Source organism: Argiope bruennichi, chromosome X1, assembly GCF_947563725.1.
Source record: "Argiope bruennichi chromosome X1, qqArgBrue1.1, whole genome shotgun sequence".
In the NCBI taxonomy this organism is placed as follows: Eukaryota; Metazoa; Arthropoda; class Arachnida; order Araneae; family Araneidae; genus Argiope; species Argiope bruennichi.
In genome coordinates, this window is record NC_079162.1 from 109,344,497 (window position 1) to 109,362,453 (window position 17,957).

General features: G+C 29.5%; 1 long non-coding RNA gene across 3 annotated transcripts in view; it reads left to right on the top strand.

Annotated features, from left to right (window-relative positions):
* Positions 1-17,957, top strand: part of LOC129959093 (uncharacterized) — a 52,015-nt gene that overhangs the window by 6,277 nt on the left and 27,781 nt on the right. For all 3 annotated transcript variants that reach the window (XR_008783396.1, XR_008783395.1, XR_008783394.1), the window contains one exon: positions 9,598-9,817. This is a non-coding gene — a long non-coding RNA (uncharacterized LOC129959093). The remainder of the gene's footprint in view (positions 1-9,597; positions 9,818-17,957) is intronic.

Sequence of the window (17,957 nt, forward strand, 5' to 3'; positions counted from 1 at the left end):
AAATTTCCTTTAGTTTGTCAAATGAATCTCGCTCTACTTATCTCCAGGGAATATATTGGTTTATTTATTTTTTTTAGTTAAATCATAGTGGAGTTGAAATTTTCATTTAAATTGGAATACGAGTTTTGTTAAAGCCTATTAAACTTAATATTAATCAAATCTTCTTTGCAGCAGGTCTGGGTAACCTTTATATCACCAAGATTTTTTTTCTTTATCTGGTCCATGTTTTCTGTACTTTTTCTCTCTCTCTCTTTTTTTTTTTTTTTTTTTTTCCTTCTCAGCAGCAAAAACACATTTTTCAGGCATTACAGAACACTCCATTTTATCTCTGTCAAAATTAACCGTAAGTGGGTGAGCAAAGATTTCATAGGGGGAAAAAAATTATCTCATCTATGTAGGATTGAGCATATTCAGAATGGAATTTGAGTTTCATTTCTTACTGAAGAAGTACCAAATGCTTCTGTGAGATATAAAGACATAATTTCCATTATGATTAGTAAATATGGTTACAGGTCCACTGGCTGCATCAGTATAATTTGTGTTTAATTAACTTTTTAAAAAATCCGAATCTTGACCAGTAATAAAATTCAGTATCTTTCATAGGAGAAACAAGTACCTTTGTAATGCTTGAAAATCAATGCACATCCATACTATTCACTCACAAATTACAATTTTTTTTGTTTCACATGTTTTTGATTCACAAATTACAAATTATTTGAGTGATTTCATCATAACCAAATTACTCTATTAACTTTAAATCTGTTAATTTTGAAATATGATGTTTTATTTCCTTGCTATAAGCAATGGCTACACTATAACAATGAGACTTTTCCGTATCTCTACAGATCTTATTTAAAGATATTTGAATTTCGCAATTAGATTTTTAATTGTGAACTTTCCAAATTATTTACTCCATCAAATATATCACTATCAACCAATAAGTAATTGGACAACTGTGCTAAAGGAGGTAAACACAATTTTATGAAATTTTGTTGAAATATGAAAAACATTCTGGAATACCTTGATATAATTCCCTTTGATACCCTAGTCTACTAAAACATGGGCTAGCTTGTCATCTACATTTATAGGTGCTTTCTCTAATTTAGTAAGCTTATCAAAATAACCTTTTTAGATATAACTTTTAAATCTATCAATGTAGCTATTTCATTTTTTGTTTCAGGTTCTTTATACTAAAACATTATTCATTAATCCTTGTTTTCTCTCCTCTATTTTTATTAAAATCTTGTCATAAATGTTTATTGAATCCACTAGACAAACAAGTCAAACTTCTTCATTTCTATTTCTTTTCGTGTATCAAATTTTTTTAAAACTGAAATTGCTGTTTTTAATCTTTTTATTGTTGGCTGATTATTTTTTCCATTTATTGTAAAGATATTTCATGTTGGTTTCTTATCAGCCAATCATATGATATTCCTTTGAAGGTCTAAAATATACTAACTCTGTTCACCTATTACCTTTGGTTGAAACATAATTCCCCTTTACAAAACCCCAAAGTGACCGGGTGACTAGCTGACTGGGAATCAGAGAAAACTGTGAATGGTCAGAGAATTCCGAGAAATTGGGAAAACGCAGGGAAATTTATTCTAAAAGTGAAGTGTTTTATATTTTGATTATTATCAAAATTAGCAATTCATTCTATCTCTCTTTTTGTAATTACAAATTTGTGATTATATTTTTCATTTGTAAATTTTATGTATCATTTTTGTGTGGCAACAGTTAATTTTCTTTTTTGTTGTTGGTATCATATATTTATTTTTATTCGTTTTTTATTCATCCATTACTTTTTCTTTCCAAACGTAAGGTATAAAAGTTATCATTTTTCCTTCATTAAGTGCAATATTATGTATATCTTTTTAAGCTTCATTGATTTTACTTAATAAATGCTACAGGGGTGTTTGTGCTCCGGGGAAACCCCGGAATTCCGGGGATTTTGAACTTCGATACCTAGAAATTCCGGGGATCGTCTTTCAAAAGGAAGTAGGAATAATAATGAATTATTTATTTTGATCTGGGTAATTTTGTTTGCTTTCAAAGCAGAAAAACGCAAGGTCAGTGTGTGTGGTGAAAACTTTTCCTTTCTTTCTCCAAAGGCAGTGATAATGCGTGAAAAGGGGGAAAAAAACTTCTTTTTTGTTCTTTCCTTATTGCGCGTTATGACTCATTCCCCCGGTTCTCGGACATTCTCTTCTGGATTCTTTTCGGCAAGTAGGCGCGGCAAAAAAAAAAAAAAGGGAGAGACTTCGTTCGACTAGATGTGCGATAACGTGACTCTGGGTTCAAAGGTCTTATCTCTCCTGGCGTGGCGCCAATAAGTAGAGAAGGGGGATTTTTCGCCGTATTTGCTATTTGTCATTGATCGCTTCGCAACTTTTTTTTCTCCGCTGTGTAAAATTTTCGTTTCATTTATTGATGCACGTGTAAATTTTTCGTTTCGCTTATTGAAATATTTTTTTATTTATGTACGCAAGAGAATTTCACTTTGAAATTTCAGCATATGAAACAGAAATTACCCCTTAAAAATTCATATCTAATTAGTTTTACAGCATTAGATCCAGAGCTAAGAGGTAAAACCAGTACAATATTAGCTTTTTAAAAATTATCATCTTTTATGTCCCATATTTTTAGTGATAATGAAAAGTCAAAAGTAGAAGCTGAAATAAGGTTACACCAGAGTGATATTGATATCACCAAAGAAATGCTCTACACATCTGATGAAAGTGGAAATCAAGTCAAGTGTACAATTGATAAATATTGGTCTTAAGTTTTTAATTTAAAAGATGATTTCACAAATGATTATAAGTATCCTACATTGGCTAAATTGGTCAAAGCCTGCCTTAGCTGCTTCCATGGCCCATTAGTGGAAAGTGCATTTAACTTAATGGACACACTTGTCACTGACTATAGAACCTCTCTTAAGATTTATTCCCTAGATGCAGTGCAGACTATTAAATATGATTTAATGGCTTCTAAAGAAACCTCATGTGAAAAATATGGCTCAAAAAATCCAATGACTGATCCAATTTGCAAAGATCTCTTACTGAATATGAACAGAAGTTGGAAAACATATCAAGAGGACTTAAAAACATGCATTTCAGATGAGTCACCTATAAAAGTCTCCGAAAAACCTTCTACATTAGCAGAAAAGCAAACTGCTTCTACCTCTGCATGTGCAGTTCTCGAGGAAATTTCTTCAACTGTAAATGAGGAAAATAAAAGTCAACCTTCCTGCAATTATGAAGTTCACCACAAAAGAAAGACAAGCCCACAAACATCAGAAAATAAAAAAAAGCAGCAGAAATTAGATAATTTTTTTTAAAAGAATTAATTCATGTAATTTAAAATATTCGCATAAAATGTAGTAGTTTATATGTTTGAAAGTTTATGGTTATTAATTTTGCAAAAAAAGTAATTCATTGAACTTTTATAATTAGGTCATTCAATACTTCATAATTGTAATTTTTCATTTCTCCCCTCCCCCCTTCTCGAAACTCCAAAATGCCGGTAGTAAGTCCGTAAAAGTTTCAGGGGATTTTTTGGGGTCCCACAAACACCCCTGATGCTATCAAGTTATCGGCCCAGTTTTTTTTTAGCATTTAAAATGAATATGAGCAATGATACGTTTGTCATTAGTTAGGCCTAACGATCAGAGAATTAGGATATAGGATTATCATATCTATTAGAAATCTTACAGTTATTAAAAAAAATGGACCAAGAAAAGGTCCAAATTAAGGCATTGCAAGGAAAAAGTGACTGGTTGATTTGTAAATATAGAATTAAATTCATCCTTAATTACTATATAGATGCTTTGGAAGTCGGGAAGGAAAAATCCAAAAACCAGAGGAGCCAAATATGAATTCAAATGAGACAGCTTAAAAGAAATGCCAAGATGATTGTAAAAGGTATGACAAAGCTAATAATTGCATCATGATGGTTCTTACAAATTCTATGACTGAAGAAACTGCGAAAGGTCATGAGATATGACAATGTTTCAGAGGACAGATTAGAGCAGCACAAGATTTTCAAAGATTCATCCAACAACCAGTTGTCTAATATCTGCTTGCAGTTTTTAAATCTGGATGGGAAAATGAGGACATGGCAGCTCATTTATCAAAGTTCAAAAATTTGTGGAATGATCTGAATGAAGGGCTAGAAAATAAGAGAGAGGACAGCAAATATGCAAAATCTTGGATATTCTTTCTCCAAGCTGCCTTTCGTTTAAGTCACGTCAGTATCTTTTAAGCAAAGAAAAAAGAACTTAAGATAAACTGACTAATAAAACTCTGTACTCATAAAAGAGAAATGAAGTTGCAAATTCAAAATCAGAAGTTGCAAAGAACAAGGTGCAATTACTGTCTTCAGAGAGGACATACAGTCAAAACATGCGGGAAGTGGATTGTTGATGGGAAACTTCCAAGATAGGGTATATCGAACTCCATAAAAGAAAGAACAAATCATGTATCTACAAATTTGATACTTTTAGCTTTAGATGAGGGCAGACTTATTGCTGAGATAATATCAAGTGTCTGTTCATTGGCGATGGTGCCTCAAAACATGTCACCAAAAATAGCAGTAACATGTTTTGAGTCACAAAAATAACAGTCACAACTTTGCTGTTTTTGAAAATTTGAGTTTATCAATAGCATAGCCGTAGTTAATATAATGTCTCTACCAGCCATTGATAAAAGTACCATGAATATTGTGACATTAGTAAAAAATGAAAAGTAATTCAAAGTTTATGAAAATGTTTGCTATATGTTTGCAGTCGGGGAAAAAAAATTCCATATTTGCAACTTAAGATAAAAATCACAATAGTAAATTTGAGCCCACTTACAAGGACTGTTATCTTTAAAAAAAAAAAATGGAGAAACAATTTTACATGGAGCATGGATGCTGGTGGTAGTCTCTTAAGGCTGATATGAAGATATTAATACCAGAAAATCAACACAGACATTGCTGTTAGTGATATCCTTCAGCTTTATCATGTAGGATGGAGACACCAAGACAAACAGCTTGTAAAAACTCTTAGAAAATGAAAGAGACTCAAGATAACAATGAAAGAAACTCAAAGCAAAGAGCTTCTAAATTTCTTTATCCATGTCAAGAATATGGGACATAATATGAAGGAAATTGCCAGTGACAATGGCAGAGAATTTAACTAAGTAACCCGACAATTCTCAAGAATCAAGGAATATCTCAGAGGCTTGCAGCTCCATATTCTCCTGAACAGAATAGTAATTTTGAAAGTGACAACTGAACAGTTGTTGAAATGGCACAGACTTAAAAGTACTCAAATGAAGAAATAGAATTTCTGAAATATTTATGGGCAGAATTTTTAAGTACTTCTGTGTATGTTTTAAACAGAACTGGTAAGTCTTCAAAGTTTAAGCCCCAATGAATTATGGATAGGTAAGGAACCCAGAATAAAACAGATATGCATCATAGGGTCTGTTTGCTATGCACATATTCTAATTTTAAAAGAAAGAAGATGGACAAAAAGGCAACTTGTTGGATATGATGGAGACAAGAGATATCACTTTTATGTTAAAGAAAAGGGGAAGGTAATTTGCTATCGAGATGTGTTTAAGAAAACCATTCTTGACCGAAAGTGCAGTTACACTGCCTCTCCATGGTGTTGAAGACCGCCAGGAATCTCAATATGAGGAAAATGAAGTTGCAGCAGATGAAGATTCCAGATTGGAAGAGAACATAGAAATAGAAATGGAAAGCTGACACAGAAGACTAATAGAAGACTTGGGAGAGCTACACAATTTATTGTCAATCAAAATGGAGAGAGATGGTCATTGTCCATCAAGGGATTAATGACTCTCGACTAGAGTGCATATATATATTACAGACCTGTTGCAATCAATTGGCATGTTAATTGTAAAGGAGCATCAACCCCTTTGGATCCAGGGATGAGATACATGCCAGCATTGAAAGGCAACAAGTTAAATACTGAAAAAGCATTTAAGGATTGTCAAGTTGTAGGAGGACTTCTGTATTTAGAAAATAAGGCTTGACTTGGCTTTGCTACTACCTATATGACTGAATTCAACCACGTTAGTAAAGAACGTTGGGCTGTTGCACAACTGAAACTTCATTATGTTGCACAAACCAAAGATGTCAAACCAACCTTCTACAAGACAGGAAAGAAATATAGAAATATTCTACAATTCAGATTGGGCTAGGGCAAAATTGATTGTTGATTATTCTGTGGCTACATCTCAATATTTGCAGGAGGTGCAATCTCATGGAACAGCAAGAAGCAAAGAACAGCTCTATCTACATTAGAGGCAGAATACCTATCATTGTGTAATGCTATGAAGGAAGCACTATGGCTCCAAAAATTTTTCCGTAAAACTTTGGATAAACCTTTTATGGCCGCTCCTCAAACCATATTTACAGACTACCAGGGAGCAATTCAGCCTTAGCCAAAAACCACATTCATCAGAATGAAATAAGTACATATAATTGAGACATTTTTTTTTCCCCTATGATTCCTTTGTATTTTATATTTGCCTTTTGATAAAGCAGGGGAGTGACATTTCACTATACTAAATGGGCCGATTATACACAGTATTTTATTTACGGTGTTGTTGCTTTTAATGTCTAACGGATTTATATGAATCCCGAGGTTCAGTGGCTAGGGTTTTATCTCAATTTATTGAAATATTGATGGAATGTTGAAAACATGTACTTTTTATGTATTTGACTTTTCTTTCACCTCCATTTCCTTATTTATACTGCGGGGGGAGAGAATCTTTTCTTATAAATTTTATGTTTTCGAATAAAATCCCTAATGTTGGTTTTGGACAATGAATTGCTGTTTTTCTGCTTGTGATAACGTGTTTGTTTAGCATTTGTTATATTTCAAAATGATTTAGTGACTTGTCATTTGTGAATTATTAAAATGCTTTTACTTAAATTAATTTTGATGTAAAAGTTTAGAACTTTTTAACTAAATGCCAAAAAATATGCATTTCATTCATTGTGAACTTCCAAAAGTAAACACAACAAATGATTAAAAACTTCCAAAAATGAAAGTAAAGCAAAATGTTTAATACTCCAAAATGACTTATAGGTCTTTTGTTACTTCTGCCAAAAGATACCTAAGATAAATTAATGCTAACAAAATTCCATTTTTACTTTTTCTTATACAAACTATTCAAAGTGAAAACTCAAACTCGATTTTTCCTAATCTTTTTGATTCAAATCTCCGAATAAAACGTTTTTGGAATTATGTGTGTTTGTGAACAAGATAATACATAAAAGCATCAAGCTACAATTTTGCACAAAATTAGCAGATTTTCATCAAATTTTAAATAAAATCCATTTCTCTGAAGTGTTTGTCTGTTTATTCCAGTATAAATAAACACAATAATTTCAAATTGTAAAGCAGTGTTACATCGTTAAAATTTGATTGGCAGTTTTTGCATCTATAATATGCATCCATGTCACAATTTTGAAACTGATCTGTCAGCGAATTAACTATGTGTCTGCCTTTATGTTTGCATACATGTAAATACTGTAACAGAAAAATGCCACAACTTAGATTAATGAAATTTGGTAAGTAATTTCTAAAATTGTAGCTGTATTACAAATTTTGGATTCATTTGGCCAATCAAAAATTTCAGAGTATCTCACAGTTTTTTTTACTACGTTGGGTTTCTAAAAATAAAAATCCATGTACACTTGGCTTTCAGAGCCATGATGAATTTTTCCTAATTTTCATGCCAGAAGGGGTGCTAATATCTTTCTTAGGGATTATTGAATTAAGTATTGGAAAGACATTTTCAGCTGGTCTCATATGTGTAGCAGAGCTTTAAAAACCCTTTTTTTTCTTTCCCAAATCTATTAGAGTGAAGATCTACTTTTGAATTTATATGCATCTATTATCTGTAAAATTATACTATACTTTTTTTCTTTTTTTTTTTTTTTTTCTCTCTCTCTCTCTCTCACTCTTTTCAAAAAAAATTTTAAAAAAAATTGCAATTCAAAAAAAAAAAATATTTTTTTTTCAGGAAATGCTAATGTAATTTTTCTAATAGAACATAATTTATGAGAGAGTGCAGGTCGAAGGAGAAACAAATTAATGCATGTCTTACATGTCTTACAAAAGCAGTATCTCACATAGCTGTATGCTTTTCAAGCATAATTATCAGAAACTTAAAAACAAAAACAAAAAATTGCAATACATAATTTTAAATATCTCCACTCAATTTTGAATTTGTAAGAAAAAAATGTGTGGCAAAATGGAACACATTCTATATTGTAATTTCGTTGGAAAGGATAAAGAGACATTATTATCATGGAGTTTATAGATCATTACTCAATCTTTTTTCAAGTCATCTTTACTCGATTTCAGAAATTTTAATATCAGGGAAATGAGACTTTATTAATTATTTTTATCCTTTATTTTTAAAACCAAAAGTAAAAAAAAAAAAAAAAATATTAAAAATTTTGAGTCATTTCAGTTTTTTCCCATGAACAAACATCTATTGAAAAATGATTCAGCATTAATTAAATTTTTGAATGTGAAATATTATGTTTCACAATATGTAGTCTATGGCCATATAAAGCAAAATAGCAGAATACACTCAATTAATATTACTCAAAAAAATTTAAAATTTTAGAAACATCAGTCCAAAATCAACAAAACTGTCAAAATATTGCCTATTTTTGTGGAAACAAATGACAAAAGAAATTGCTGCCAATGGCATAATCTAATTTCATGATCTCTTTACGAAAAAAAAAATGTCTTACAAATGGAAATTGCTGAAGCGAATGTACTTGTTCGGCAAGCCAGAAACTCTTCATTACTATCAAATTGATATAGTGAGTAGGAAAAAGTTATTGGTGAGAAAATTTAACGAATTAAGAGTTTAGAAAAATCTCGAAAGGGACACAACTTTTTATTTACATATTTAATAAAATTAGTATGATTTTTATATTGGAGATTTGTGTACTAAAATTCTTAATCTTTCTCTCAAGGATATTGAATTTTAATCAAGTAGCAGTACAACTTACTTTCAAATACTACTGATGTTTATGTAATTGAGTGCTTTAAGATTACCATTGAAAGTCTTTTCATAAAAGTTTTGAAACAAAACGTATATTAAAAAAATTATTTTCAATGTAGCAAAAAAATATTTACTTATTCCAATAGTATTCATGTTTATTTTTGTATAAAATTTGACATTTACTTAGTTAATAAAACATAATTTATTTCATTGAATTCATAGTTCTCTAATAAAAAGAAAGAAAAAATTACTTTATAGTTGGTTATTATTTTGTCACTAAAAGTGCTTATTTTTTTAAAGATAAAATTACTCTAGGCACCATGTTTTATCGCTTTCATATTTTTACTGCATTTATTTGGCATGTCAGGTGTGTTTCTAAAAGACTAATTTTTGGCTCAATCATGTTGAATGAGATATTATTCCAAATAATGAGGATTTTTGTTTTCTCTTGACATATTTTATCACATTGGGTACAAAGTCGCTTTTGTTCAGCAGACTTTTCATTTTCACTTTCTAGAATGAAAATGTTAATAAAATTAATGAAATTATTTTTTAGGAGGTGTTAGGAAGTTCTACTACAGAAAATTCTGTTCATACTATAATGGATGAAGAGCAAATTACTTACTATTGAGATGTTTCAAACCACCTGACGAGCAGTGCATACACGAAATCTAAATTAGGAGCTCAGCATATAAAATCCATCCCAGTTATGCAGTCTGGTAAGACTTAGCATTTGCAAGTCAAAGATCTATATGATTGAAGAAATTAATCTACAGGTATTTATAAAAGAGAGCATATTTCATTCCCTTCATTTCTCTATTTCAAGATATGTCATGCAGACTTAAACCCTGGACTATGCATGTTTTGTAAAACTATTTTTCTCCATATTTTCTATGTAAGTAATATGATTTTATTCTAAACAACGCATATTTATTTAACTTCCCATTTCCACCCCCTCCAAACAAATTATCTTTTATACATGTTGACCAAATAATCATCAAAAACTACTTTTGCTATTTAAACTCACTTTAAATGTTAATAATATGCTTTTTTTTTTTCTGCATTTATTAGGAAATAAATGTAAGAATTATATATTTTTAAGATTGCTGTTATATTATTGGACTGGTCTTCATTAAAAGGTTCATGCATACATTGATTGTTATATATGCAAGACATTTATACTCTGCTGTAATGTCAGCAATTTCACTTCACCATGATTATGAAATTATATCTCAATGATTGTATACAGATATTAAATACAGAAAATATCCAAAGTTAGGCATCTATCTATTCCTCAAAAGCAACTGGTATATATTAAAGCTTATCTTTTAAATTTATGGTATGTGCCTCTAAACATAAAATTAGGAACTTCTATTTGTTTCGTAAACTCAAAAGGTAATCCATTCCAAGTTATCAGTATGTAGACTTTCTATGTATAAAAAATTAATAATAAGATTAATTTTTCCATTTTTCCATTTTCCTAATTTTTTCCATTGGAGTAAGCAATTTCATCTGAATTTCGATATGCGTTTTTTGATATTTTGATTTTATGATATAATTAATGGAATGCGTTTATTGATATTTTGATGCATTAATTTTCCCAAGAGCAAGTTTTTCAATTTCTCGATTAATCCTGAATTTATATTTACAATAATGCTTCAATTCTTTTAAGTGAATATCACAAAATTTCTTCGAAAAGTTTCGAAATAATTTTAAAACAATGATTTTACACATTATTGTTGCATTTCCTTTGAATGCCTTTCAGGTGAAAGAGCTTTCCTCTTTATATGTTATATTTCCTTGACAATATTTTATTTACTATAAATCGTTCAATTCTGTGACAATAATTCTGTAAAATGCAGGGGAAAACAGATCGAGGTGACTAAAACACAGCAAATGAAAAAAGAAAATAAAAAAGGTTAAACATTGGAATAAAACTAAGCATTCCATCAGCTGGTATATTGTGTTTATCTTGTTACATTGCAACATACTTCGACTGAATGAGATCATCAGTGTTACCATTTCCCAATTATAATTTTTTGAAAAATGAATTCTGTGCAAGGAATATTGTATTATTGTAGATATGGATTTAATTTTATTTTTTTGTATTGGAAAATGACAAAAGGAGGTCTTTTAAGTCTTACCAAAGGACTCTAAATGCTTCAACAATTTCTCTTGCTCAGCGAATTTGAGTCCGCGTTTAGTAGAAATACTGAAAGATATTCTCCTGTTACCACTTTTACTAACCAATGCAGATGTTGGATCAGATGATGTTGATTCATTTGCAACAAGCACTGCAATAGAATAAAATATAGATATTTTCCAATTTAACTCCTTTCTTATATTTAGTTTATTATTCATACTTTTAAATATTATTGAAACTATTTTTATTTTCAAATTTCTTGCCAATTAATAACATTTTTTAAGGAATCAAATTAACCAATTCACTAAACATTAAGGAAAAAAAAATAGGAATTTTCCATTTTAATATTTAGTGAATTCCTATTTAAGGAAGAATATAGGAATTCACTAAACATTAAAATTCAAATAGAAACTTTCCATTCAGCCTATCTAGAACTATGAGAAAAATCAATTACAGAACTTCATTTTTTAAAGCATAAAACACTTTCTTTAAAATATGTAGCAAATATTTTAGAGGACCTTTGACTTACTGCTGTTGAAGAAAGTTAAATTAAACAGAATGTATTAACAGAACAATATTTTATCCTTAGGTACCAAATTCTAAAAATAAAGTAAGACTCCAAATACAATGGTTGCTTTAGTATTTACTGTTATGAAGAATCTTTTATGCATGGATTTCGACTGATGCAGCACACTAAGAAAATACACATTTCCTTATAATTTTCTCTTGGGAAAGCAATGATGCTAGTCTAGTCAATGTCATATTATTCTGCAGAAAATAAGTCCACTTCAAGTTTCTTTTATACAGAATTTGAATTCAGTTGTATGTTTTACGGATTGGACAATATATATCTCTATATACATTGCTTTCTTTTACAATGTATTTTTTTGAACACTTTAGAAACAATATTCTTTATGCAATTGCGTATTGTGATGAATGAAATTTGCGATAACTATTTTTTTAAAAAAATTCCATCGATTCAAAAACTCTCTTGATCAATGTATTGTATGTTTAGGGCAAAATACCTTGGAAGTTGTTGCTAAGTACCCCTTCTGTCTTTTCTTCATCTTCATTAAATTCTTTTTTCTCTCACGAAAATTAATCAGAATAGCCATATATAAAAAAATTTTCTTAGCAAAATATTTTCTTCTACAATTGGAAAAAGAAAATAAGACTGCTTCTCTCTCTCTATATATATATATTCATATATTTATATAATGTTGTCTTGTTGTTATTTTCATTTTGTAGTCTTTGGATTACTTTTTTTTTTCTCCAATCCTAAATAAAATACTTTCTTGAGAATGAATTGCAGTTTAATATCCACTTCTTTTATTCATATACATTTATAAATTTAGTTGAAATAATTCTTTCGAAATTTACTTTATTTCAGATCAATAATTCAATTAATGTTATAAAAATTCTTACTGGGTAGAATGTTTGCATTTTTTTTTTGTCCCTCTTTTTGAACATTTTAGAAATTTTAACTTTACTAATAATTCTGTATTTATTAATTAAATAGTTCCATTGAAAGTAAAATAAATGTTGAAATCTTCTTCCTTAATTTTTTTTATCAATATATATTTTAAAAAATAATCATTTAAAAAGAATTAGTTTTTTCATGCAGTTGCTTAATAATTCTATTCATTTCTATTTGAAAACTTTACATTTTAAATCTTTAATATTATTTGATAAAACATAATATTTTAAGCAGTAGTTTATTAAGTATTGTGGAACTTTTAATAAAAATAAAACAAATTAAGTAAAAACATTAGATTTATTGATTACAATTTCAAAAATGTCATTGATGTGTAAAAATATTTTGAATATTATATTATAAACTTAAAAAAAAACAAAAACAATGCTGCCATCCAAAAAATGTAAACATTCTGGAATATAAATGAATATCTTATGTAGGCATAATTTTGTGCTTGTAAATATATGACATTTTATGATTCTTTATCTTATTACATACAAAAAATTTAACAGAACAAAATGCATTAAAAGCATTATAGACATCCATGAAACTATTTGACTTATCAGATTTTTCATAAAAATCATATGTGTGTTCAAGAAATTTTGTGTGCACATTTTTTAACAACACAATTCGTTAGGTTTACAAACACTGCGATTAATGTCATGATTACTAATTACGATAAATGTCTTGATTTAAAAAAATAATAATGATGGTGTGTTTATCTCAGGTAACACGTGAATTCAGTCATTAGAGAATAATATAGGTCAGTTCTTGTAGGTCTTCAGTCGGTTCCAGATCACGGCAGAGTACTACAGTGTATTGATTTTTATCAGATTCATTGTTTTGAAGGCCTCTATATATGCGGCTTTCTTCAGGTCTCTTGAAATTTTCTTCTGGTATTTCTGCAGGAAATAGTCCTTCCAAAACGCCGCGATTGAATGAATTTAACAATGTTGAAGAAAGTAAACTTCTCTTGTCGCTTTGTAGGATCCATTTACAATTGGGAACATACTCATAGTTTTCTTTACTTGCGATAAGATGCTACTGAAGTTATCCTTGTTTAATTAACTCACTTTCTGTTATTGTTTTGGAATTACCCGCATTTTCAGAAGTTGCCGGTCCTCCGACCCGCTCCTGCGTAGGTTTCTCCACATCTTTCATTTTCCTTTCTTTTTCAGCCTCGACGAGCGCTTTCTCCAAACAATTTTCCAAGAAGTATTCTTTACGTAAATCGCGACGATCAATGATTTTGTTATCATCATCATATTTCTGCAGTTTCTTTACACAGATGTCTACTAGATTTTTATACATGGTGATATTAAGTTCAAATAACTGCACCAGCAAACAATAGTGACACGATGGATTCAATTTTCGCTCTCAATCGTGTGTTTTTGTTTTCTTCTTCACATCTCTCTTTTAATTGTCTTCACTTCATTTCTGGTTGACTCGTTTTTATTCAAATCGGAAACAAATTTTGAATTGCTAAGAGAATGACTGATTCAAAATTACTATCACAAAAATGCAATTTTTAATTGAAATCTAAGTTTAAATTTAAAAAAAAATGATTATTAAATAATATTTAGATTAGACAAAAAATTATGATATGGTCGTCACCAAGCTCTTCGAACAGCCGCCGTCGCCGCATAAATTTCAGACTTTTTTTTAATAAAAAAAAGTCAGTTTTGAATGAAACTGTCAATATTTAAAATAACTTTAAAAAAATAATTTCTATATTTATAATTATAATTTTGTGTTTGTGTTGTGTTAAGACTGACGGTTTTATTAATTATGTTCAATAAAGTGAGCTTAAAGTTTTGTTTCTCCAATGCCAGATATATAAAATTAAAGTGTTGCAGTCGTCTTAAAACCTGAAGAAATTATTGGCGAATCTTCCGGTTTTATAACTATTCGAGTTCGAAAAACGCGTTATTGGTGATATGCCCTGCCTGTTATTTGTTTCCCAACTAGATTATTGAAAATTTCTTTTGGCTACAAAAATATAATTTAAAATGCTCTCCCCTCTCTCTTTTTATACCGTTACCGAATTTGTGTATTTCTATTAAATTTTGGATGAAATTAATAGAAATATACAAATAGAAAAAGTGTTCCGTGTGAATACAAGATATGCTCAGTAGTAGCGGCTTTATCACCCTCGCTCAAAAAAGTATAGATGCTGGGCAGCGCTCTGAATGTCACATGTGCTCCGATTTTCTTTTTCGCACATTAGAATTGTATGTGTATTTCGGACGTTTTTCTCTTTCCCACTGAAATGAAACCAGAATATGATACAGAACTACAATTGTAATCAGAGGATCAAATACCAAATTTAATTTACTTAAGCCATTATGGTTTTCAACTATTGCGTTACCATGTATGGGAAAGGACATTTGGTCAACCCCTGGATCGCTTTGGTTCCAAAAAGATACGGATCGTCGCTTTAGATGATACATCTTCTGGTTCGTAATTATCGTGCTTCACTTGTACACAGACAACGAGACAGAAATTTTTCTGTTTCAGTTTCGTTTAATATTTGGTAGAAGTCTGCAAATTTCTTGCTAATTCCATATTTCACCTCTTTTCTAATATATTTCAAAATGCCTTTGAAATATGTTCAGGCAGACATCGAGATTTGTAGTTCGTATTTTTACACGGTCGCAATACTATTTCTTTTTATATTCCGTTTAGCAGAAAGAAAAAGTTGAAACGACTATTTCCGTGACATTTCGTACACAACTTTATCTTATGCATCTTTTTTCCTAACAAATGCGTTAACGTGATGATTGTCCAACGGTCTACATCTTCAAATATAGGGACACCCAATAACTTGGAAAATGCTTTGAATGGATTTTGAAATGGCACCTTAGCACTAAATCTGTTGTTCGTCGGTCAATTTAGACCAAAATTTTTTTATCAAAATCGCGTCCAATATACACATTCGCATTTTTACATAGTACTACGATACACGAATCACTCATCACAGAACTGGAAATAAAATTCTATGTACTTTTGGAGTTCATGCAATCGCTCTAGGATCAAAATTAGTGTTGTGGAAAGAGGAATAACAATTTTCTGAAGGATTTGTGAAAAAAGCTTCCGCTTATTATAATCTCCGAATGCTGTTGTAATTTCACTGGAGATATAAATAAAAAAGCACTTGTAAAAAAATCTTTACCTAAATATATGAAATTTTTAACAATTTATTTTTATTAATGTCGGATATACAGACTTTTATTGAAAAATAAAGTTTTAAGGGTTGCTTATATAAACTTCATTTTTTTTTATTCTGTTCTGATAATATATATCTAGATTGAAGACTGCCTCCTACAAATGTAGTATTTAAAAGCATTTGATTTCTTCTTATATGATTCATATGTTTTTATGATGACTGTGAATACCCTTACTCGAAAGTGGGCACAATAAATGTGTTTATGACTATGCCTTCTAAAAGTATTCTAAATTACTTAAAAATCATTATCCATTATTAAAATTTTAAATCTATGATTCTTTGAATTCATAACTCATGAAAACATAACTTTGTGAATTAACTTGTTGTGATCTTTTAAAAGAAATATGTAAATTGGGTATAATTCCTATAGTGCATTGGAAAATTTTCAATAGAAAATTGTTTACTTGAATTCAGTAAAGCTATTTGTATAAGTAAACTATAATTTGTATTTAGAATAAAATGAATGTTTGTTTGTTTTGAGATAATGAATTATATATTTCTTGGCACAATCGAATAAAGATTTGGAACATATTCCTTTATAGCTTGAAGGATTAACGACACTATTAATAATTTGCTGTGGTTTCTTAAATGGAGTGAAATAGATGTGGAGAATAAGGATCACATTTTTTTCCTTTTAACTTGAAAAAAATATCAGTGCTCTTTTTTTTTTTTTTTCATTGGTTTAAAATTAGAAACATTAGCTCTTCAGTCACATTACGTTCATTACTATTTATTTAAAATTAATTTTAGTTTTTAGAATTAATTCCTAGCTTTTTTATTAATGTTTTTCTCTTATTTTAATATTAAACTCTTTACGCTTTTTAATGACCCATTCTTTTAGCAATGTGAAAGGTAAATTCTTATTTTTTTTCCCCCCTATTATTTTTGACTAGGCTTTTATTTTGTAATATATTCGTGTATTGGTATTTATTCAGAATAATTAATTTTTAAGGCTTGCTTTTTTTTAAAATTGTTATTTCTTTTACAGTTGATTATATTTGTCTTACATTTTACAGGATGGGATTAAAGGCCTTTAAAAATTGCTTATTATTGATGGTCTGTATAAATGGGATAAAAAGTTTTCATTTTTTATGTATGTTCTTATATTTGCCTTTTAATGAAGGGGGAAAATATATGACATAACACTACACTAGATGTGCATATCATACACATTATTTTATTTGCAGTGTTGTTGCTTTCAATGTTTAACGGATTTGATTGAATCCAGAGATTCGGTGGCAAAGGTTTTACCTCAGTTTATTGAAATATTGATAGAATGTTGAAAATATATACTTTTCTTTCACCTCGTTTTCCTTCTTTAGACTGGGGGTGGATGAGAGTCCTTTTTTCTTACAGTTAATTTATGTGTTCGAATAAAACCACTAATGTTGAATTAGTGTTTTTCTTCTTGTTTGTGGAGCATTTGTTATATTTCAAAATGATTTAATGACTCATCATTAATGAATTATTTGAATATTGTTACTTAAATTAATTTTGATGCAAAAGTTTAATACTTTTGGACTGTATGCTGAAAAATACACATTTCATTCATTGTGATCTTCCAAAAGTGAACACAATGAATCATTGCTCTGTTGCATATTTTGAATTCATTTGGCCACCCAAACATTTCAGAATAGACTCACAGACTGGTTTTTTTTTTTTTTTTTCGTCGTCTTATACTATATTAGGTTCTAAAAATAAAAATCCTTGCTCTTGTGGCTTTCACAGCCTTACTCAAGGTTCATGCGAGAAGGAAGGGTGTTAATATCTTTTATAGGAAGTATTGGAGGGATGCTCTCAGCTGGTTTGTTGTGTTGTGAAAAATCAGAATTCATTCTGTATTGGACTTTTATCGGAAAGTATATAAAGACTCTATTATCATGGAGTTTATAGATTCTCGGCCAACTAATCTGTAATTGATTTCAGTAATTTTAATATATGGAAAATGAGATTTTATTAGTTATTTTTATCCTTTATTTTTAAAACGAAAAAAAAAAATTGAAAATTTTGTGATTTATTTCAATTGTTTCTCATGAACAAACATCTGTTGAAACATGATTCAGCATTAATTAA